Below are 25,041 nucleotides of genomic sequence, written 5' to 3' on the forward strand. Positions count from 1 at the left end.
CATATTGAATGATAATTTTTCTGAGTATACTTAAATATGGACAGAGACATTTTTTTTGAAAATGTGGCAAAAGTGAGCTTAGAAAGAACCTGGATAGCTCAGTCAGTAAAGCACCCATCTTTTAATCTGAGGGTCCATTACTTTCGTCATTGTTCAGTTTTGAGCCTTTTTAACCTAGACCTATCATTTAGCTTTGTTTAAATCATACCTAGCTTTTCAGAAATAAATGTCATGTGGATATGAGGATTAACACTACTTTGGCAATTTTATGACTTGTTTTCTTCATTTTTCCCTCTGTCGACTCTATGACTAACTTTCACTACTCTTTAAGCTGGTGGGTGGAAACTAGCAGCTATGTCTCCCTTAAAAAACACAGAGAATCAGAGTGATTCCTACTTTTTTTTCTTTGCAGCACATTTAGCAGCACCAATATGAAAGTCAAAATTAATCAATACTGAGCTGTGTGAATGTGAATTCAGCTTTGGAGTAAACTAAATCAATCTCTTGATGATGCAGCTTCACCTGCCTTTAACTGCCCAAATCTGATAGCCTTTCACTGGGCTGAATACTCATCACTCCTCTTCCCCTGTTTCCTATACATAGAGTATAAAAAGAGATGTAACCTGACACCTCATTATGCTGGCAGACTATGTGCTGGCTTTGGTTTTGGGTATGTACACACATATGAAAAAAATCAACATAGCTGAAGATAAATTTAGATGAATCGGAAGTAAATCTTGAAAAATGTGCTAAGTTTGTTTGCAAGGAACCTGGATAGCTCAGTTGGTAGAGCATCAGACTTTTAATCTGAGGGTCCAGGGTTCAAGTCCCTCTTCAGGCATTAAGTATTTAAATCTCAACCTATCACTTTGTATTGTTTCAATCTCAGCTTGTGCTTGAAGATTAGTAGCATGCTTAATGCACTTGTTTGACTTGAGAAATAAAATGCTATTTTACACTAGAGAAAAAAACAAAAAACATGTATTTGAATATGTCCAAGCTCACGACAAATCATTGATTATGTGCTTGCTTTTGGTTTTGAACAGTCATATTGAATGATAATTTTTCTGAGTATACTTAAATATAGACAGAGACATTTTTTTTGAAAATGTTGCAAAAGTGCACTTCGAAAGAACCTGGATAGCTCAGTCAGTAAAGCACCCGTCTTTTAATCTGAGGGTCCATTATTTACATCATTGTTCAGTTTTGAGGCTTTTTAACCTAGACCTATCACTTAGCTTTGTTTAAATCATACCTAGATTTTCAGAAATAAATGTCATGTGGATATGAGGATTAACACTTCTTTGGCAATTTTATGACTTGTTTTCTGCATTTTTCCCTCTGTAGACTCTATGTCTAACTTTCAGTACTCTTTAAGCTGATGGGTGGAAACTAGCAGCTATGTTGTCTCCCATAAAAAACACACAGAATCAGAGTGATTCCTACTTTTTTTCTTTGCAGCACATTTAGCAGTACCAATATGAAATTCAAAATTAATCAATACTGAGCTGTGTGAATGTGAATTCATCTTTGGAGTAAACTAAATCAATAGCTTGATGATGCAGCTTCACCAGCCTTAACTGCACAAATCTGATAGCCTTTCACTGGGCTGAATACTCATCACTCCTCTTCCCCTGTTTCCTCTACATAGAGTATAAAAAGAGATGTAACCTGACACCTCATTATGCTGGCAGACTATGTGCTGGCTTTGATTTTGGGTATGTACATACATATGAATAAAATCAACATATCTGAAGATACCTTTAGATGAATTGGAAGTAAATCTTGAAAAATGTGCTAAGTTTGTTTGGAAGGAGCCTGGATATTTTAGTTGGTAGAACATCAGACTTTTAATTTAAGGATCCAGGGGTTAAGTACCTGTTCAGGCGTTAGGTTTTTAAATCTCAACAGATGACTTTGTATTGTTTAAATCTCAGCTTGTGCTTGAAGACTAGTTGCATGCTTAATGCACTTGTTTGACATGAGAAATAAAATGCTCTTTTACACTAGAGAAAAAAACATGTCTTTAAATATGTCCAAACTCACGACAAATCATTGATTATGTGCTTGGTTTTGGCTTTGAACAGTCATATTGAATGATAATTTTTCTGAGTATACTTAAATATGGACATAGACATTTGTTTTGAAAATGTTGCAAAAGTGCACTCAGAAAGAACCTGGACAGCTCAGTCAGTAAAGCACCCGTCATTAAATCTGAGGGTCCATTATTTACGTCATTGTTCAGTTTTGAAGCTTTTTAACCTAGACCTATCATTTAGCTTTGTTTAAATCATACCTAGCTTTTCAGAAATAAATGTCATGTGGATATGAGGATTAACACTACTTTGGCAATTTTATGACTTGATATCTGCATTTTTCCCTGTGTAGACTCTATGTCTAACTTTCAGTACTCTTTAAGCTGATGGGTGGAAACTAGCAGCTATGATGTCTCCCATAAAAAACACACAGAATCTGAGTGATTCCTACTTTTTTTTCTTTGCAGCACATTTAGCAGTACCAATATGAAAGTCAAAATTAATCAGTACTGAGCTGTGTGAATGTGAATTCAGCTTTGAAGTAAACTAAATCAATCACTTGATGATGCAGCTTCACCTTCCTTTAACTGCCCAAATCTGATAGCCGTTCACTGGGCTGAATACTCATCATTCCTCTTCCCCTGTTTCCTATACATAGAGTATAAAAAAAAAATGTAAGCTGACACCTCATTATGCTGGCAGACTATGTGTTGGTTTGGTTTTGGGTTTGTACACACATATGAAAAAAATCAACATATCTGAAGATACATTTAGATGAATCGGAAGTAAATGTTGAAAAATATGTTAAGGTTTTTTGGAAGGAGACTGGATAGCTCAGTCGTTAGAACATCAGACTTTTAACCTGAGGATCCAGGGTTCAAGTACCTTTTCAGGTGTTAAGCTATTAAATCTCAACAGATCACTTTGTATTGTTTGAATCTCAGCTTGTGCTTGAAGACTAGTTGCATGCTTAATGCACTTGTTTGACATGAGAAATAAAATGCTCTTTTACAGTAGAGAAAAAAACAAAAAACATGTCTTTAAATGTGTCCAAACCACGACAAATCTTTGATTATGTGCTTGGTTTTGGCTTTGAACAGTCATATTGAATGATAATTTTTCTGAGTATACTTAAATATGGACAGAGACATTTGTTTTGAAAATGTTGCAAAAGTGCACTTAGAAAGAACCTGGATAGCTCAGTCAGTAAAACACCCGTCTTTTAATCTGAGGGTCCATTATTTACGTCATTGTTCAGTTTTGAGGCTTTTTAACCTAGACCTATCAATTAGCTTTGTTTAAATCATACCTAGCTTTTCAGAAATAAATGTTATGTGGATATGAGGATTAACACTACTTTGGCAATTTTATGACTTGTTTTCTGCATTTTACCCTCTGTAGACTCTATGTCTAACTTTCAGTATTCTTTAAGCTGATGGGTGGAAACTAGCAGCTATGATGTCTCCCATAAAAAACACACAGAATCAGAGTGTTTCCTACTTTTTCTTCTTTGCAGCACATTTAGCAGTACCAATATGAAAGTCAAAATTAATCAATACTGAGCTGTGTGAATGTGAATTCAGCTTTGGAGTAAACTAAATCAATCGCTTGATGATGCAGCTTCACCTTCCTTTAACTGCCCAAATCTGATAGCCTTTCACTGGGCTGAATACTCATTACTCCTCTTCCCCTGTTTCCTATACATATAGTATAAAAAGAGATGTAACCTGACACCTCATTATGCTGGCAGACTATGTGCTGGCTTTGGTTTTGGGTTTGTACACACATATGAAAAAAATCAACAGATCTGAAGATACATTTAGATGAATCGGAAGTAAATCTTGAAAAATGTGCTAAGTTTTGTTTGAAGGAGCCTGGATAACTCAGTCGGTAGAGCATCAGACTTTTAATCTGAGGGTCCAGGGTCCAAGTTCCTGTTCATGCATTAAGTTTTTAAATCTCAACAGATCACTTTGTATTGCTTAAATCTCAGCTTGTGCTTGAAGACTAGATGCATGCTTAATGCACTTGTTTGACATGAGAAATAAAATGCTCTTTTACACTAGAGAAAAAAACATGTCTTTAAATATGTCCAAACTCACGACAAATCATTGATTATGTGCTTGGTTTTGGCTTTGAGCAGTCATATTGAATGATAATTTTTCTGAGTATACTTAAATATGGACATAGACATTTGTTTTGAAAATGTTGCAAAAGTGCACTCAGAAAGAACCTGGATAGCTCAGTCAGTAAAGCACCCATCATTAAATCTGAGGGTCCATTATTTACGTCATTGTTCAGTTTTGAGGCTTTTTAACCTAGACCTATCATTTAGCTTTGTTTAAATCATACCTAGCTTTTCAGAAATAAATGTCATGTGGATATGAGGATTAACACTACTTTGGCAATTTTATTACTTGTTTTCTGCATTTTTCCCTCTGTAGACTCTATGTCTAACTTTCAGTACTCTTTAAGCTGATGGATGGAAACTAGCAGCTATGATGTCTCCCATAAAAAACACACAGAATCAGAGTGATTCCTACTTTTTTTTCTTTGCAGCACATTTAGCAGTACCAATATGAAAGTCAAAATTAATCAATACTGAGCTGTGTGAATATGAATTCAGCTTTGGAGTAAACTAAATCAACCGCTTGATGATGCAGCTTCACCTGCCTTTAACTGCCCAAATCTGATAGCCTTTCACTGGGCTGAATACTCATCACTAGTGTTGAGCCACCCCCGTAGTGTTCGAGTTCGGTTCGGTTCGTCGAACACCCGTGTGTTCGCCGAACTGTTCGTCAAACACCTTCGAACACCGTTAAAACCAATGGCAGGCAAACAAAAACACATAGAAACACATAGAAAACACCTTCAAAGGTGTCCAAAAGCTGACAAACTGCTCAGAAGACACAACTAACACATGGAAAAGTGACAAGTACATATAGTCATGCAAAAATAAAAGAGGTGGAGGAGTAAAAGGAGGGGGAGACACAGATATAGGCATGTCATGCCCTTCTAAAATCCACAAAGTGAGAAGCCGACACGGCCAGTCCGCTCCTGCCCGTGCCACCTCCGTGTCGCCGGGTTTGTGCCAGAGCCGCGGTGAACCCTGATGGCCAGCCCCCCTCTCCCAATACTGGTGCCTGTCCGCTGGTGGGTCGAGCGAGCCCCCCTGTGGTGGAGGCAGCTCTAAGCTTTTTAATTTAAATTGTCTCTCTAATTTGAATGAATACACTTTAAATCCATTTACAAGGATCTATTGGAGGGCAAGTCTCATGCCAGCAGCCGCGTAATTCCAGCTCCAGTAGCGTCCACTAAAGCTGCTGCAGTTAAAAAGCTTTTATAAGGATCGAGCTCGGCTGTCCACCGCAAGGCATCCTACTGCCAGTCCCAGCCCCTATGCCTTGGGGTGCCTCCTGATGCTCTTCACTGAGTATCCCATGGTCCCGAAGCATTTCCTTTGAAAAAATTAAGTGTCTAAACTACAGGTGGTGTAGCTTGCTTAACAGCCGGGATAATCCGCTGACTAGCAGACACTGCTACTAGGCACAAAGTATTTCCTGGGCTAGATGCAGTTAAAAATGTGTAATTAGATACTCTCGTTGGATGCTGAGAAAGCATTCCATAGAGTCTCCTGGCACGCCATATATGATTCTCTTAAAAAGCTTGGGGTAGGGGTCTAGGGGACCCTTTTATAGCCAAAATCACGGTCCTGTATCGCAATACGTCACCTAGGCTGAAGATAAATGGAACTGTAGCACCCTGAGGGCTCGGTTGCTACAGACGTATTGCACCTCACCCAGAGGTGTGAAATCTCACTCTCAGGTAAGGATGGAGTGTGGATCAGGACCCGACACCTGCATGCATTACACCACATTGCCGTGGGGCAGGGCGACCAATATGCCCCTGAGATGGGCACGACAGTCCCTGTCCCTGGCTGGAGTGGGGGGAGGGAACACTGAGGAAGGGGAACCCTGTAGTGCAGGAGCAGGGAGGAAGCAGTTCCTGGGTGCATTGAGAAGGGAGTATAAAAGGTGGGCACCATCTTAGTTCAGTGCAGAGAAGTCTGAGCAGAAGTGGCAGGGAGCAGGGGCTCTGCATGAGCTCTGCTCCGGAGGCGGGCCTAGTAACAGAGGCCCAGGCCTGGAAGAGGGAGAAGGAAGGAAGAGGAGCGGAGAAGGCTCCAGGAATGAGGAATGAAGGGATCCCAGGGGTGCGGACGGGCGAGTCGCCACCGCACGCCCGAATCCACCTGCGTGGAGGGGTCAGGCCAAAGGGGGAGACCGGTCCCCGAACTAGTGGAGGCAGGAAACGACCCTCAGCTAGAAACCGGAGGCTCTGACATTTTATGTGGCGCAGCCCCTCGCTACACCCGCTAGGAAGGCACCACATAGGGTCAGGGAAACTGGCGCCACGTTTACCAAGAGGAGGCCCGAGGCAGCCGGACAGAAGTGTTGGTAAGAAAGGCCAGACAAAGGACACACAAAGGGGGTCCTGTGAAGTGCTCCAAAGTTATCTGGGAGTTGTCTGAGCCCCTCACCTGGTGAGCACAGTACGACGTGGGCAGCCGTTACCTGCAGACGTGGTCTGGATAATAAGAACTGTGAGTAAAGGCCCTGGACTGCATCACTGACTCCGTGTCGTTACTGCTGCTGCCCTGCACCATCACCCCCATCCTCCGCATACACTGCCCTGAGGCTATACTCCTCCCGTGGGGAGTTATGCTACGCTCTGCTGCACCCACAACACCAGCCTCAGCGGTCTGCCCTGTAGCGGCGGTTCACTCTGACCGCAATCCACGGGTGGCGTAGTCGGACATTTAAACATCAAAACCACATAAATAGTTCCGCCACTGGTTTGACCGCCCTGAGCCACGGAACCGGGTCGCCGCCACGAAGACTACAACCACCAGCATCCACCAAAAAGGGTCCGGCTCCGGGTGTCCCAAGGCCCAGGGGGTGCGTCAGAACATTTTCATCACCTTTCACAATCACCAATGGGACAAGGCAGGGATGTCCTCTGTCCCCTCTCTTATACATCCTAGTGACGGAGCACCTGCTCTCATCAATTCGCCATAACCCCAATATTAGGTGGATTGAGGTGGGAGGCACCGAGTACAAGTGCTCTCTATTTGCTGATGATGTCCTAGTATATATCACTCAATCACATATATCCATCCATGCTGTTATGGCTGAAATAGATCACTTTGTTACATGGTAAAATTTTAAAATCAATGCAGCGAAGTCTGAGGCCCTCGATGTCTCCCTCCCCAAATCCATATAGGATTCCATCCAGTCCAACTTTCCCTTTGCCTGGCCCTCACAGGGTATCAAATACTTAGGAATTCCTATTCATAGAGACCTCTCCCATCTATGTTATCTTAATTTTGGGCCCTTTATTGAACAATTCCATACAGACCACGGTTGGCAAGTTAGAACTGTAAGATTCACTACGTGAACCGCTGGTGTTTTGTGGAAAAGCACATGTACACCGCGTTCCAAATTATTATGCAAAAAGTGTTTAGGAGTGATAAGGGAAGAATTTGTTTGTTTGTCAGTTAAACTCATTGATGGTGATGTGTGTCAGGGCTCTTTATATCACTGTAAGCAATTGCAGACACCTGTGCTAATTAGTTTGGCAGGTGTGTCCAATGAAAGGCAAGACTACTTAAGAAGGCTCTCTCACATTATTAAGCAGCCTACATTTTCTGCCAAAATGGGAAAGAAAAAGGATGTGTCGGCTGCTGAGAAGCAACAAATTGTGGAGTGTTTAGGTCAAGGCATGACTACAATCAACATTGTGCGATGATCAGGATGAAGTGTCTTGGCAATCAAGAAGTATGTAGCTGATTCACAGTACACACGTGTGCGTGCTGATAAGGGCAAATTGAGGACTCTTTCCTACAGGCAATTACGTCAGGTTGAAAGAGCAGCGGCAAAAAAGCCTTGTCATAGCAGCAGACAAGTTTTTGAAGCTGCTTGTGCCTCCAACGTCCCCCGAACAACAAGATGCAGGGTCCTTCAGAGGTTTGCAGCTGTGCATACGCCATCCTGTCGACCTCCTCTATCCACTTCACACAAGCAGAAACGGCTCCAGTGGGCCAAACATTACATGAAGACTGATTTCAAAACTGTTTTGTTCACGGATGAGTGCCGTGCAGCGCTCGATGGTCCAGATGGATGGAGTGCAGGATGGCTGGTTGATGGACACCCCACGCAAACACGGCTACAGCGCCAACAAGGAGGAGGTGGAGTAATGTTTTGGGCTGGAATCATGGGGAGAGAGATTGTCGGCCCCTTTAGGATCCCTGAAGGCGCTAAAGATGAACTCCATAATGTATGTGGATTTTCTCAAACAGCACTTCCTGCCATGGTTCAAGAAGAAGAACCGTGTATTTCACAGCAAGATCATTTTTCTGCATGATAATGCACCATCTCATGCTGCACATAAAACATCTGCATCTCTGGCTGATATGGGCATAAAAGGGGACAAACTTATGGTGTGACCCCCATGCTCCCCTGACCTCTACCCCATTCAGAACCTTTGGAGCATCATTAAAAGGAGTGTCTATGATGGCGGGAGGCAGTTCACATCTCAGCAACAGCTCTGGGAGGGTATTCTGTCCTCATGCAAAACAATTGAAGCAGAAACCATCCAAAACCTGACAAATTCAATGGACGAGAGAGTTCAGAAGCTCCTTTCGAACAAGGGGTCCTATGTGAAAATGTAACATCACCTAGAATAAAGTTTTGAGTTGAAAACTGTTTGATTTCAGTTTCTAACAACCTGCTAATGCTTATAATTTCAAAAATGACCATTTTTTTGGTCTTTATTAAAATGAAAAGGTTGATCGAAAAGTTTGGGGGATCTAAGAGTGTGGCAACCCAGTAGTCATGATTACTTCGAATTCTGACAATATGAGGGTCATGCTGCAGGTAGTGCAGCAAGAAGGCACTTATGTGTCTTGCGCATCTCGGAGCCCCAAAATTATTTTCCGGGCTAGATGCAGCTAAAAATTATTTTTAATTTTAAATCTGGTGGCGCTTATTATAGATGGCCTAATAGGATCAGTGCTGCACACTGCTACAAAGCCCAAATTATTTTCCAGTCAAGATACAGATAAACATGATTAGTAATTTGAAAGCTTAAAACGTTTGGTAGGGTGATTTTAACCAATCATCAAGCTTTTACTCTCCCCAGGATGACACAGGGGTAGAAAAGTCGTTTCGGATCCATGATTTGTTCATCTTTATGAACGTGAGTCTGTCTACATTATCAGTGGAGAGCCGCGTGCGCTTATCTGTCAGCACACCACCAGCAGCGCTGAACACACGTTCAGACAGAACGCTGGCTGCGGGGCATGACAAGATCTCCAAGGCGTAAGTGGCTAGCTCCGGCCATTTATCCAGATTGGAAGCCCAAAAAGAGCAAGGGTCCAGTGACACAGTCGTGGCTTCAATGTTTACTTGGAGATACTCCTGTACCATCGTCTCTAGGCGTTGACTATGTGTCAGACTTCTTGTCTCCTGTGGCCTTGCAAAGGATGGGCTAAAAAAGTGGTGAAATGATTCCGCAAAATTGATGTTACCAGCAGATACTGTGGTTCTGATACGGTTTGAGTGCTGAACACTTGACGGTCCCACGGTTGGCAAGTTGGAACTGTGAGATTCACTACGTGCACCACTGGTATTTTGTGGAAAAGCACATGTAAGATTCTGCAACAGTCTCTGCTGATACTCCTGCATGCGTGCATCCCTTTCTATGGCAGGAATAATTTCGGCAAATTTACTTTTGTACCGGGGATCTAACAGTGTGGCAACCCAGTAGTCAGGATTATTTCTAATTCTCACAATTCGAGGGTCATGTTGCAGGTAGTGCAGCAAGAAGGCACTCATGTGTGTTGCGCATCCAGGAGCACCAAGTCCCTGTTGTGTTGGTGGCGAGGTAACAATCATGCTTCCTTCCTCTGTCCTCTCCCCCCAACCTCGCACAACAGAAATGTGATCAAGGTCTCCCTCATCTGATGAGTCTTCCATCAGTTCGTCCTCCACTTCTTCCTGGGCTCCTGCACCTTCCTCACTAGTTTGGCTGCTACCATGCGCCCTGGTAAAACCATCTCCCCCACCCTCACATGCCTGCCGCCTTGGTGCTGCCGACCTTCTGGACCTTGCAGATGTTAGCCCTTCCGCATACAACTCCTCCTCCTCTACTTCCTCCACCTCCTCTTGTGCCACCACCTGACTCCGAATTCTGTTTAACATGTGCTCCAGCATGTAAATCACCGGAATAGTCATGCTGATAATGGCATCGTCAGCACTAAACATCTTCGTCGCCATTTCAAAACTGTGCAGAAGGGTGCATAGGTCCCTGATCTGAGACCACTCCTCCAGCGTGATTTGCCCCACCTCTGAATCTCGTTGGCCCAGGCTATACGTCAGAACGTATTGCACCAGGGCTTGTCGGTGCTGCCACAGTCGCTGCAACATGTGCAGAGTTGAATTCCACCGGGTAGGCACATCGCATTTTAGCCTGTGAAGTGGCAGGCCCAACGACTTCTGTAGAGATGTAAGTCGCTGAGCTGCGGGATGCGAACGGCGGAAGTGAGCACACAGCGACCGTGCCCTCTGCAGAAGGCCATCTAGTCTGGGATAGTGGGCTAAAAATTGCTGGACAACCAGGTTCAACACGTGAGCCATACAAGGCACGTGTGTGACATTGCCCCGGCGAAGGGCCGCACCCAGGTTTGCAGCATTGTCGCACACGGCCTTCCCTGGTTTCAGGTCCAGTGGAGACAACCATTCATGAAATTGGTTCTCCAGAGCTGACCACAACTCCTCAGCTGTGTGACTCACATTTCCCAGACATTTCAATGTAAAAACCGCCTGATGACGTTGAGCCCTACTGCCAGCATAGTAAGGAGGTGTGCAGGATCCCTTCTGCGCAGTTAGAAAGCTTGTGGCATGACCAGACAGGCTTTGGGTGCAGGTGGAAGACCGAGAGGAGGTTGAGGAGGCAGAAGCAGTGGAGGAACTTTGACATAAAGAGGATTGACGCACAACTCGTGGGGACGGCAAGACTTGGACAGCAGCCCCTTGTCCTGCTGTCACCATAGTTACCCAGTGCCCAGTCAGCAACATGTAACGCCCCTGTCCATGCCTACTCGTCCAAGTGTCTGTGGTGAAATGCACCCTGTCACACACAGAGTTTCTCAAAGAAGCGGTGATGTTGTGTGCGACATGCTGGTGGAGCGCAGGCACACCTTTCTTTGAGAAGTAGTGCCGACTGGGCATCTGGTACTGGGGCACTGCGACGGACATAAGGTCTCGAAAATCCTCTGTGTCCACCAGGCGGAAAGGCAGCATTTCTGTAGCCAAGAGCTTGCAGATGGTGAAATTCAACCTCTTAGCTTTCTCATGGCTAGGAGGAAATGGTCTTTTACTTGTCCACATCTGAGGGACCGAGGGCTGGCTATTGTGCTTAGACGGGGTTGATAAGGGTGTCCCCGGCAAACTGCCGGTCTGTGAGGAAGATGCAGGCGGACATGTTAGGTTGCCTTGATCCAAAGGTGGTGCTATCGATGTCGGACAGCGCTCAACACCAGCTGGTGTTACCACCTCCAAAGAAAATGATGACCTGCCAATCACGCTGGCTGTTGCGGGTAAAGAGGTGGCAGGTCTGCGCCCCAAAACAGGTGTGACTGCTGTCCCCCCAGTCACAGAGGATGAAGAGGCCGCGGATGCACAAGATATGGCAGACGGTGGTTGGCCCGGCCGGCTAGGCCGCATTGTAGCACACTGAGCTTCCCACTGCAACTTATGCTTCATGTCCATGTGCCGGTTCATGCATGAAGTACTCAAACTATGTATTTTTTGGCCTCTACTTAGCTTTTGCTGACAAATGTTACAGATAACACGAGTTGGGTCATCTTTATCGATCTGAAAAAATGCCCAGGCTATGCAAGGCTTAGCACCCATGCGACCTGAAGAGCCACCACGACTTGTGGTGAGAGGCAGAGTTGTGTTTGAGGATGCAGTTGTTGACGTGCTTCCAGTACTACGTCTCTGTCCAGGAAGGCGCAACCTGACCTCGTCGTCACTAGCATCTTCCTCCACCTCCTCTGCTGACCTCATCTCTTGGCTGACTGTGGGTTGACAGTAAGTGGGATCTCCGACCTCATCATCATCACCCTGTGCGTTATCACACCCGTCGTCCTCAGAGCCAACCTGTTCCTGCCCTGACAAAAAACTAAAGTTGTCGCTCCAATCAGGTATTTGAGTCTTATCATCGTCTTCCTCATTGTCTCCACCAACAGGAGTTACAGTTTGGGAATGAGGGTCTACATTATGGTCAGAACCTTCTGCGTCTGGTCCTGGATCCGACTCATAAAGATTCTGGGCATCAGTGCAGATCATTTCCTCGTCTGGATTCACAGAAGCGCTGGAGTCGACCTCTGATTCCCAGGCTATAGTATGAGTAAACAGCTCTGCAGACTCAACCATCTGTTCTGCCTCATACTCAGACGGGCAGCTGGAGATTTGGGAGCTGTGAGGAAGCAAGTGCGATTTGGGTGACACCTTTGAGGACTGGAGTATTTGTGATGTTGAAGTTGATGTGGAGGAGAGCCCACTTAAAGGAGCACTTGATATCCGTTGAAGCACCTGCTGTTTTTGTGCCTCATCTGGAATTTGTAGCGATTGGCGTGGCCGTAAGAAAGGGATCTTATCACATTGTCCGCTAAAAGAAGTAGACATTTTAGTTTGGCTGGAACATGGTCTTTCTTCTGCAGATGTTACTGTTGCTTTAACACCTACCCCACGGACACAACCTTTTTTCCCCTTCCCAACACGCCTATTCCCCTTTCCACCAGCAGCAGGCCTTTTTCCACTCATTTTGGTGGTTAACTAATTCACAACTCTGGAGTTGTTTGCACAAAAAAACAATGGATGGTAACCGAGCAGAGCTGAGTGGCCAAACTGTGGTATTAGTCTAAAACTATTGGCTGGGTTAGATGCAGAAAAAAATTATTTTGAATTTGCAACCTGATGGAGGTCAGTATAGATGGACTAATAGAGAAAGTCCGACACACTACTAGAAGGCCAAATATTTTTTCAGAGGTAGATGCAGAAAAAAATATATTCAGTTTGCAACCTGATGGAGGTCAGTATAGATGGACTAATACAACAAGTCCCACAAACAGCTAGAAGCCCAAATATTTTTTCAGAGGTACTGTAGATGCAGATAAAAATTAGTTTTAATTTGCAACCTGATGGAGGTCAGTATAGATGGACTAATAGAGAAAGTCCGACACACTACTAGAAGGCCAAATATTTTTTCAGAGCTAGATGCAGAAAAAAATTATATTCAGTTTGCAACCTGATGGAGGTCAGTATAGATGGATTAATAGAACAATACCCACACACAGCTAGAAGCCCAATATTTTTTCAGAGGTAGATGCAGAAAAAAATATATTCAGTTTGCAACCTGATGGAGGTCAGTATAGATGGACTAATAGAACAAGTCCCACACACTGCTAGAAGCCCAAATATTTTTTCAGAGGTACTGTAGATGCAGATAAAAATTAGTTTTAATTTGCAACCTGATGGAGGTCAGTATAGATGGACTAATAGAGAAAGTCCGACACACTACTAGAAGGCCAAATATTTTTTCAGAGCTAGATGCAGAAAAAAATTATATTCAGTTTGCAACCTGATGGAGGTCAGTATAGATGGACTAATAGAGAAAGTCCGACACACTACTAGAAGGCCAAATATTTTTTCAGAGGTAGATGCAGAAAAAAATATATTCAGTTTTCAACCTGATGGAGGTCAGTATAGATGGATTAATAGAACAAGACCCACACACAGCTAGAAGCCCAATATTTTTTCAGAGGTAGATGCAGAAAAAACTATATTCAGTTTGCAACCTGATGGAGGTCAGTATAAATGGACTAATAGAACAAGTCCCACACACTGCTAGAAGCCCAAATATTTTTTCAGAGGTACTGTAGATGCAGATAAAAATTAGTTTTAATTTGCAACCTGATGGAGGTCAGTATAGATGGACTAATAGAGAAAGTCCGACACACTACTAGAAGGCCAAATATTTTTTCAGAGCTAGATGCAGAAAAAAATTATATTCAGTTTGCAACCTGATGGAGGTCAGTATAGATGGACTAATAGAGAAAGTCCGACACACTACTAGAAGGCCAAATATTTTTTCAGAGGTAGATGCAGAAAAAAATATATTCAGTTTTCAACCTGATGGAGGTCAGTATAGATGGATTAATAGAACAAGACCCACACACAGCTAGAAGCCCAATATTTTTTCAGAGGTAGATGCAGAAAAAACTATATTCAGTTTGCAACCTGATGGAGGTCAGTATAAATGGACTAATAGAACAAGTCCCACACACTGCTAGAAGCCCAAATATTTTTTCAGAGGTACTGTAGATGCAGATAAAAATTAGTTTTAATTTGCAACCTGATGGAGGTCAGTATAGATGGACTAATAGAGAAAGTCCGACACACTACTAGAAGGCCAAATATTTTTTCAGAGGTAGATGCAGAAAAAAATATATTCAGTTTGCAACCTGATGGAGGTCAGTATAGATGGATTAATAGAACAAGACCCACACACAGCTAGAAGCCCAATATTTTTTCAGAGGTAGATGCAGAAAAAAATATATTCAGTTTGCAACCTGATGGAGGTCAGTATAGATGGACTAATAGAACAAGTCCCACACACTGCTAGAAGCCCAAATATTTTTTCAGAGGTACTGTAGATGCAGATAAAAATTAGTTTTAATTTGCAACCTGATGGAGGTCAGTATAGATGGACTAATAGAATGATGCTATGCCCAAAAGATTTTCTTCACTAGGTGCAGTAAAAAAATTGGTATTCTATACACAGGTGGTATATCTTGCAACACAGATAGGCTACTCCACTGACTAACACACTCTGCAATAGGCCAAAAAGGATTAGCTTTGCTAGATTCAGCCAAATGCTGTGAAAAAAACTTGCACAGCACTGGCACAGACCTGCCTGGCAAAAACTGATAGGAACTCATGTAACCTAGTCCTGAAAAGGACTGCAATTACAATTAGTCTTTACTCCCACAACCGATCTATTTAAGAGCACAGACCTCCCTGATAAAAGTCGTAGGAAATGCTGTAACCTAGTCCTTAAAAGGACTGCAATCACAACTATTCCCTACTCCCAAGCTATCTGTATATTTGTGCGAAAATTGGCTTGAAATTAACAAGGTATAGTGCACACAGCAACAGCGGTGCCGTCTAACACGCAGCTGCAGCAGTGAGAAAATGGTGGCGACGGGGAAAATGGCTTGGTCTTATAGGGCAAGGACATGTGACATACACTGCCAATGACACATGCCCTTGCTTGTGTGAAAAAAAGCACTTCGCTCCGTGTGTGCGCTGCTGATAGGCTGACAGATTGCACCTCCCCACTGTAAATGCGGGAAAGAGAAAAAAAAATGGAGATCTTCATTGTTCCTGCAGAGATCCATCCCCTGCCCCTCCCCCCACCCCGCTGTACACTCAAACTGCGTATTAACATTAATTTTCATCATTACTGAGAAAAAATCCAGTTATGATTTTGGTGCACGAACAGTTATCGAACATAACCTCGAACAGCCGAATTTTTCTCAAATTGTTCGTGTTCGCCGAACGGCTCGAACACCGCCCAAAACAGCTCGAATTTGAGATTGGCGAACAGTTCGAGTAGAACAACGCTCATCTCTACTCATCACTCCTCTTCCCCTGTTTCCTATACATAGAGTATAAAAAGAGATGTAACCTGACACCTCATTATGCTGGCAGACTATGTGCTGGCTTTGGTTCTGGGTATGTACACACATATGAAAAAAATCAACATATCGGAAGATACATTTAGATGAATCGGAAGTAAATCTGTAAATCTTGAAAAATGTGCTAAGCTTGTTTGGAAGGAGCCTGGATAGCTCAGTTGGTAGAGCAACAGACTTTTAACTTGAGGGACCAGGGTTCAAGTTCCTGTTTAGGAATTAGGTTGTTATATCTCAACAGATCACTTTGTATTATTTATTTGTTTAAATCTCAGCTTGTGATTGAAGATTAGTTGCATGCTTAATGCACTTGTTTGACACGAGAAATAAAATGCTCTTTTAAACTAGAGAAAAAAACAGAAACATGTTTTTGAATATGTCCAAACTCGCGACAAGTCATTGATTATGTGCTTGGTTTGGCTTTGAACAGTCATATTGAATGATAATTTTTCTGAGTATACTTAAATATAGACAGAGACATTTTTTTTTAAAATGTTGCAAAAGTGCACTTAGAAAGAACCTGGATAGCTCAGTCAGTAAAGCACCCGTCTTTTATTCTGAGGGTCCATTATTTACATCATTGTTCAGTTTTGAGGCTTTTTAAGCTAGACCTATCATTTAGCTTTGTTTAAATCATACCTAGATTTTCAGAAACAAATGTCATGTGGATATGAGGATTAACACTTCTTTGGCAATTTTATGACTTGTTTTCTGCATTTTTCCCTCTGTAGACTCAACGTCTAACTTTCAGTACTGTTAAAGCTGATGGGTGGAAACTAGCAGCTATGTTGTCTCCCATAAAAAACACACAGAATCAGAGTGATTCCTACTTTTTTTCTTTGCAGCACATTTAGCAGTACCTATATGAAAGTCAAAATTAATCAATACTGAGCTGTGTGAATGTGAATTCAGCTTTGGAGTAAACTAAATCAATCGCTTGATGATGCAGCTTCACCTGCCTTTAACTGCCCAAATCTGATAGCCTTTAACTGGGCTGAATACTCATCACTCCTCTTCCCCTGTTTCCTCTACATAGAGTATAAAAAGAGATGTAACCTGACACCTCATTATGCTGGCAGACTATGTGCTGGCTTTGATTTTGGGTATGTACACACATTTAAAAAAAATCAACATATCTGAAGATACCTTTAGATGAATTGGATGTAAATCTTGAAAAATGTGCTAAGTTTGTTTGGAAGGAGCCTGGATATCTCAGTTGGTAGAACATCAGACTTTTAATTTAAGGATCCAGGGGTTAAGTACCTGTTCAGGCGTTAGGTTTTTAAATCTCAACAGATCACTTTGTATTGTTTAAATCTCAGCTTGTGCTTGAAGACTAGTTGCATGCTTAATGCACTTGTTTGACATGAGAAATAAAATGCTCTTTTACAGTAGAGAAAAAAACAAAAAACATGTCTTTAAATGTGTCCAAACCACGACAAATCTTTGATTATGTGCTTGGCTTTGGCTTTGAACAGTCATATTAGATGATAATTTTTCTGAGTATACTTAAATATGGACAGAGACATTTGTTTTGAAAATGTTGCAAAAGTGCACTTAGAAAGAACCTGGATAGCTCAGTCAGTAAAACACCCGTCTTTTAATCTGAGGGTCCATTATTTACGTCATTGTTCAGTTTTGAGGCTTTTTAACCTAGACCTATCAATTAGCTTTGTTTAAATCATACCTAGCTTTTCAGAAATAAATGTCATGTGGATATGAGGATTAACACTACTTTGGCAATTTTATTACTTGTTTTCTGCATTTTACCCTCTGTAGACTCTATGTCTAACTTTCAGTATTCTTTAAGCTGAGGGGTGGAAACTAGCAGCTATGATGTCTCCCATAAAAAAAACACACAGAATCAGAGTGATTCCTACTTTTTTTTCTTTGCAGCACATTTAGCAGTACCAATATGAAAGTCAAAATTAATCAATACTGAGCTGTGTGAATGTGAATTCAGCTTTGGAGTAAACTAAATCAATCGCTTGATGATGCAGCTTCACCTTCCTTTAACTGCCCAAATCTGATAGCCTTTCACTGGGCTGAATACTCATCACTCCTCTTCCCCTGTTTCCTATACATATAGTATAAAAAGAGATGTAACCTGACACCTCATTATGCTGGCAGACTATGTGCTGACTTTGGTTTTGGGTTTGTACACACATATGAAAAAAATCAACATATCTGAAGATACATTTAGATGAATCGGAAGTAAATGTTGAAAAATGTGCTAAGGTTTTTCAGAAGGGTCCTGGATAGCTCAGTCGTTAGAACATCAGACTTTTAATCTGAGGATCCAGGGTTCAAGTACCTGTTCAGGCATTAAGCTATTAAATCTCAACAGATCACTTTGTATTGTCTAAATCTCAGCTTGTGCTTTTAGATTAGTTGCGTGCTTAATGCACTTGTTTGACATGAGAAATAAAATGCTCTTTTACACTAGAGAAAAAAACTAAAAACATGTCTTTGAATATGTCCAAACTCACGAGAAATCATTGATTATGTGCTTGGTTTTGGCTTTGAACAGTCATATTGAATGATAATTTTTCGGAGTATACTTAAATTTGGACATAAACATTTGTTTTGAAAATGTTGCAAAAGTGCACTCAGAAAGAACCTGGATAGCTCAGTCTGTAAAGCACCCATCTTTTAATCTGAGGGTCCATTATTTACGTCATTGTTCAGTTTTGAGGCTTTTTAACCTAGACCTATCATTTAGCTTTGTTTAAATCATACCTAGCTTTTCAGAAATAAATGTCATGTGGATATGAGGAATAACACTACTTTGGCAATTTTATTACTTGTTTTCTGCATTTTTCCCTCTGTAGAATCTATGTCTAACTTTCAGTACTTTTTAAGCTGATGGGTGGAAACTAGCAGCTATGATGTCTCCCATAAAAAACACATAGAATCTGATTGATTCCTACTTTTTTTTCTTTGCAGCACATTTAGCAGTACCAATATGAAAGTCAAAATTAATCAATACTGAGCTGTGTGAATGTGAATTCAGCTTTGGAGTAAACTAAATCAATCACTTGATGATGCAGCTTCACCTTCCTTTAACTGCCCAAATCTGATAGCCTTTCACTGGGCTGAATACTCATCACTCCTCTTCCCCTGTTTCCTATACATAGAGTATAAAAAGAGATGTAACCTGACACCTCATTATGTTGGCAGACTATGTGCTGGCTTTGGTTTTGGGTATGTACACACATATGAAAAAAAATCAACATATCTGAAGATACATTTAGATGAATCGGAAGTAAATCTTGAAAAATGTGCTGAGTTTGTTTGGAAGGACCCTGGATAGCTTAGTCGGTAGAGCATCAGACTTTTAATCTGAGGGTTCAGGGTTCAAGTCCCTATTCAGGCATTATGTTTTTGTATTGTTTAAATCTCAGCTTGTGCACTTGCTTGACATGAGAAATAAAATGCTCTTTTACACTAGAGAAAAAAAACCAAAACATGTCTTTGAATATGTCCAAACTCACGACAAATCATTGATTATGTGCTTGCTTTTGGCTTTGAACAGTCATATTGAATGATAATTTTTCTGAGTATACTTAAATATGGACAGAGACATTTTTTTTGAAATTGTTGCAAAAGTGCACTTAGAAAGAACCTGGATAGCTCAGTCAGTAAAACACCCGTCTTTTAATCTGAGGGTCCATTATTTACGTCATTGTTCAGTTTTGAGGCTTTTTAACCTAGACCTATCATTTAGCTTTGTTTAACCACTTCGCGCCAGAGCCTGTTTTTGCCTTCGTGACCGGGCCAATTTTTTCAATTCTGACCACTGTCAGTTTATGAAGTAATTACTCAGGAACGCTTCAACATATTCCCCTGATTCTGAGATTCTTTTTTCATGACATATTGTACTTCATGATAGTGGTAAAATTTCTTCGATATAACTTGCGTTTATTTGTGAAAAAATCGGAAATTTGGTGAAAATTTTGAAAATTTTGCAATTTTCAAAGTTTGAATTTTCATGCCCTTAAATCAGAGAGATATGTCACACAAAATAGTTAATAAATAACATTTCCCACATGTCTACATTACATCAGCACAATTTTGGAACCAAAATTTTTTTTTGTTAGGGAGCTATAAGGGTTAAAAGTTGACCAGCGATTTCTCATTTTTCCAACAAAATTTACAAAAACATTTTTTTAGGGACCACATCATATTTGAAGTCACTTTGAGTGGTCTTTATGACAGAAAATACCCAAAAGTGACACCATTCTAAAACTGCACCCCTCATGGTGCTCAAAACCACATTCAAGAACTTTATTAACCCTTCAGGTGCTTCACAGGAATTTTTAGAATGTGGAAGAAAAAAATTAACATTTAACTTTTTTCACAAAAATGTTACTTTAGACCCAATTTTTTTTATTTTCTCAGGGGTAACAGGAAAAAATGGACCGCAAATTTTTTTGTGCAATTTCTCTTGAGCGTGCTGATACCCCATATGTGAGGGAAAACCACTGTTTGGGCGCACTGCAGGGTTCGGAAGGGAAGGAGCGCCATTAGACTTTTTGAATGTAAAATTTGTCTGAATAATTAGCAGACGCCATGTTGCGTTTGGAGAGCTCCTGATGTGCCTAAACAGTGGAAACCCCCCACAAGTGACACCATTTTGGAAACTAGACCCCTTTGGGAACTTATCTAGATGTGTGGTGAGCACCTTGAACCCAAAGGTGCTTCACAGAAGTTTTTAATATTGAACTGTAAAAATAAAATTTTCACATTTTTCCCACAAAACCGTTTTTCATCCCTTAATTTTGCATTATCATAAGGGTAATAGGATAAATTGCACCATGAAATTTGTTGTGCAATTTCTCCTGAACACGCTGATACCCCATATGTGGAGGCAAATTACTGTTTGGGCACATGGCAGGGTTTGAAAGGGAAGGAGCGCCATTTGACTTTTTAAATGTAAAATTTGTTTGAATAATTAGCAGACGCCATGTCGCATTTGGGGAGCCCCTAATGTGCCTAAACAGTGGAAACCCCCCACAAGTGCCACCATTTTGGAAACTAGACCCCTTAGGGAACTTATCTAGATGTGTGGTGAGCACCTTGCACCCCCAGCTGCTTCACAGAAGTTTATAATATTGAGCCGTAAAAATAAAATTTTCACATTTTTCCCACAAAAAATGTTTTTCATTCCCTAATTTTGTATTATCATAAGGGTATCAGGATAAATTGCACCATGAAATTTGTTGTGCAATTTCTCCTGAACACGCTGATACCCCATATGTGGAGGCAAATTACTGTTTGGGCACATGGCAGGGTTTGAAAGGGAAGGAGCGCCTTTTGACTTTTTGAATGTAAAATTTGTTTGAATAATTAGCGGACGCCATGTCACATTTGGGGAGCCCCTAATGTGCCTAAACAGTGGAAACCCCCCACAAGTGCCACCATTTTGGAAACTAGACCCCTTAGGGAACTTATCTAGATGTGTGGTGAGCACCTTGCACCCCCAGCTGCTTCACAGAAGTTTATAATATTGAGCCGTAAAAATAAAATTTTCACATTTTTCCCACAAAACCGTTTATCATCCCTTAATTTTGCATTATCATAAGGGTAATAGGATAAATTGCACCATGAAATTTGTTGTGCAATTTCTCCTGAACACGCTGATACCCCATATGTGGAGGCAAATTACTGTTTGGGCGCATGGCAGGGTTTGAAAGGGAAGGAGCGCCATTTGACTTTTTGAATGTAAAATTTGTTTGAATAATTAGCAGACGCCATGTCGCATTTTGGGAGCCCCTAATGTGCCTAAACAGTGGAAACCCCCCACAAGTGCCACCATTTTGGAAACTAGACCCCTTAGGGAACTTATCTAGATGTGTGGTGAGCACCTTGCACCCCCAGCTGTTTCACAGAAGTTTATAATATTGAGTCGTAAAAATAAAATTTTCAAATTTTTCCCATAAAAAATGTTTTTCATTCCCTAATTTTGCATTATCATAAGGGTAACAGGATAAATTGCACCATGAAATTTGTTGTATAATTTCTCCTGTTTACGCCGATACCCCATATGTGGGGGAAAACCACTGCTTTGGTGTACGGCAGGGTTCGGAAGAGAAAGGAGCGCTATGTTGGCTGGGATAGGCAGCAGACGCCATGTCACATTTGAAGAGTCGCTGACATGCCAAAACAGCAGAAACCCCCACAAGTGACCCCATTTTGTAAACTACACCTCTCAAGGAATTCATCTAGGGAAGTAGTGAGTATTTTTTAATTTTTAAATTTATACCATTGGGCAGTGAAAAAAGCATAATTATATTTTTACCACAAAAAAATGTTTTACCCTCAGATTTTACATTTTCACACAGGGCAATGGGTAAAAATGGTGCCGAAATGTGTCACACAATTTCTTCTAAAAGTGGCAATACCCCATATGTGGCTGTATCGTACCGCTCAGCCGTACGGCGAGATCTGGGGGGGACGGAGCGCTATTTGACAATTGGAGAACAAATTATTGTAGAATAGGCATTTGGATTTGGGAGCACAAAATTTTCTGAATTTCTTTTGGGGGGCAAGGATCATTTTGCTTTTCCAGAGCCTTTCTGCTACCAGTAACTTGGAAGTCCCTTATATTTTTAACAGATGACGGACCTCAGTGGGGACTAGCTTTTTTTGAGGACTGAGTTGAAGCTTTTATTGGGAACATTTTATGTAACATTTATCCGGCGCTATAGGCTGAGCACTTACATCGGGGTTTCCATCTAAATTTCCAAGTGATGCAATTCAGATGAAACCCCTGCAGGATCCATTCACTATAATGAGGCAGCAGAGTTACTCTGGACTCCATCTGGCCTCTGTTTAGCGGTGTCCTTTTTTTCAGAAGTGCACAAAACTGTGGCCAACCGCACTTTTATGCACGCTTAAAACAAATGACACCGTGGGATCCCAGGCTAGACGGCGTCCACAGAGGCCTATATCTGCCTCATTACAGGGAATCTCCCATCATGGGTTCCAGCTGAATCACGTATTTCAGAGATTTACACGGAAACTCTGGTGTAACTGCTCAGCGCAGAGCACAGGATAAATGTGAGCAGAGCCTTACTGGGATCTTTGGGAGACATAATAAACAAATCAGTAGCAGGTGAAGAATTGGTTTTATTTAGATTACTTTATTCTTCGGGTCGGTGCGATTACAGAGATACCAGATTTATATCGGGTTTTTATGACTGACAGCTGTCACACACTAAAATAAGCTTTTTTTGCAAAATCTAGTTTTTGCATCACCATATTTTGAGAGCTATAATTTTTCCATATTTCGGCCGACAGAGTCATTTGACGGCTTGTTTTTTGCGGGACGAGTTGACATTTTTATTGGTACCATTTTTGGGAACGTGACATTTTTTGATCGCTTTCTATTCCGTTTTTTGGAAGGTAAAATTAACAAAAACAAACAATTCAGGAATTGTTTTTTGAGGTTTTTTTTTATGCCGTTCTGCGAGTGGTAAAAGTGATCAGGCAGCGTTATTCTTGGGGTCAGTACGTTTACAGCGATACTACACTTACTGTATTTTTTTTATGTTTTGGCGCTTTTACACAATAAAACTATTTTATAGAAAAAAATATTTTTTTTGCATTGCTTTATTCTGAGTGCTATAACTTTTTTATTTTTCGGCTGATGGAGCTGTATGGCAGATTTTTTTTTGCGGAACAAGATGACCTTTTCAGCGGTACCATTTTATTTTTATTTTGGTTTTTGATCGCATTTTTTTCCACTTTTTGTTTGGCGATATGATGAAAAAGCATATTTTTTTGCTCCGTTTTTTATTTATTTTTATTACGGTGTGCACAGAAGGAGTTAATTAGTGTGACAGTTTTATAGCTCAGGTTGTTTTGGACGCGGCGATACCAAATATGTGTACTTTTTTTGGTTTTGTAAAAATATACGGATTTATTGGTTTAATATTTTATTTATTTTTATTTATTTTGTGATTTTTTTTTTAATAGTTTAAAAACTTTTTTTTTTACTTTTTTTTACATTTTTACTTAGTCCCTGTATGGGACATTAATTTTTATTTTTCTGATCACTGATCTCATGTAATGTAATAGACATATATTACATTACATGAGATCTTCCCTGACTGTTTCAGTCAGTCTCCTGTCTGGCTCAGCTTGCAGGCTGAGCCAGACAGGACACCATATATGGCAGAGCTGGAGGCGGTCATGTGACCTCCAGCTGCCATAGCAACCCCAGGTCCTGGAAGGAAACGGAGGTCTTCGGAGAGGTAAGACGACCCCCTCTCCTCCTGCTGTCTCCTATATGCCGCGATCACTATAGATCGCAGCATATAGAAGACAGCAAAGGGTTAACATCACTGGGACCTGATCTAATCAGGTCCCGATGATGTTCCCTGTCAGAGCTAACGCTCTGCACCAGAATCGCAGAGCTTGCAGGACCCTGGGGGTCCTGAGCGCTGCGAGACCGCCCACCTTTTTTAAACGTCTGCGCTGCCCAGAGCCCGGCAAGCGCCGACGTTTATCTACAGTGGGCGGTCGGGAACCGGTTAAATCATACCTAGCTTTTCAGAAATAATTGTCATGTGGATATGAGGATTAACACTACTTTGGCAATTTTATGACTTGTTTTCTGCTTTTTTCCTCTGTAGACTCTATGTCTAACTTTCAGTACTCTTTAAGCTGATGGGTGGAAACTAGCAGCTATGATGTCTCCCATAAAAAACACACAGAATCAGAGTGATTCCTACTTTTTTTTCTTTGCAGCACATTTAGCAGTACCAATATGAAAGTCAAAATTAATCAATACTGAGCTGTGTGAATGTGAATTCAGCTTTGGATTAAACTAAATCAATCGCTTGATGATGCAGCTTCACCTGCCTTTAACTGCCCAAATCTGATAGCCTTTCACTGGGCTGAATACTCATCACTCCTCTTCCCCTGTTTCCTCTACATAGAGTATAAAAAGAGATGTAACCTGAGACCTCATTATGCTGGCAGACTATGTGCTGGCTTTGGTTTTGGGTATGTACACACATATGAAAAAAATCAACATATCTGAAGATACATTTAGATGAATGGGAAGTAAATCTTGAAAAATGTGTTAAGCTTGTTTGGAAGGATCCTGGATAGCTCAGTCGGTAGAGCATCAGACTTTTAATCTGAGGGTCCAGGGTTCAAGTCCCTGTTCAGGCA

The 25,041-nt window shown here is 41.4% G+C and overlaps 3 non-coding genes across 3 annotated transcripts; all 3 read left to right on the forward strand.

The window, feature by feature from the left end:
- The first annotated feature begins 768 nt into the window (after positions 1-768).
- On the forward strand, positions 769-841 carry TRNAK-UUU (transfer RNA lysine (anticodon UUU)). The gene has a single exon. It is a non-coding gene; the product is annotated as a tRNA-Lys (tRNA).
- An 18,320-nt stretch (positions 842-19,161) lies between these two features.
- On the forward strand, positions 19,162-19,234 carry TRNAK-UUU (transfer RNA lysine (anticodon UUU)). Its single transcript has one exon. It is a non-coding gene; the product is annotated as a tRNA-Lys (tRNA).
- Positions 19,235-24,968: 5,734 nt separating this feature from the next.
- On the forward strand, positions 24,969-25,041 carry TRNAK-UUU (transfer RNA lysine (anticodon UUU)). The gene has a single exon. It is a non-coding gene; the product is annotated as a tRNA-Lys (tRNA).

Source organism: Phyllobates terribilis, unplaced genomic scaffold, assembly GCF_046119375.1.
Source record: "Phyllobates terribilis strain yellow unplaced genomic scaffold, ASM4611937v1 Scaffold_1__5_contigs__length_1240528914, whole genome shotgun sequence".
NCBI lineage: Eukaryota > Metazoa > Chordata > Amphibia > Anura > Dendrobatidae > Phyllobates > Phyllobates terribilis.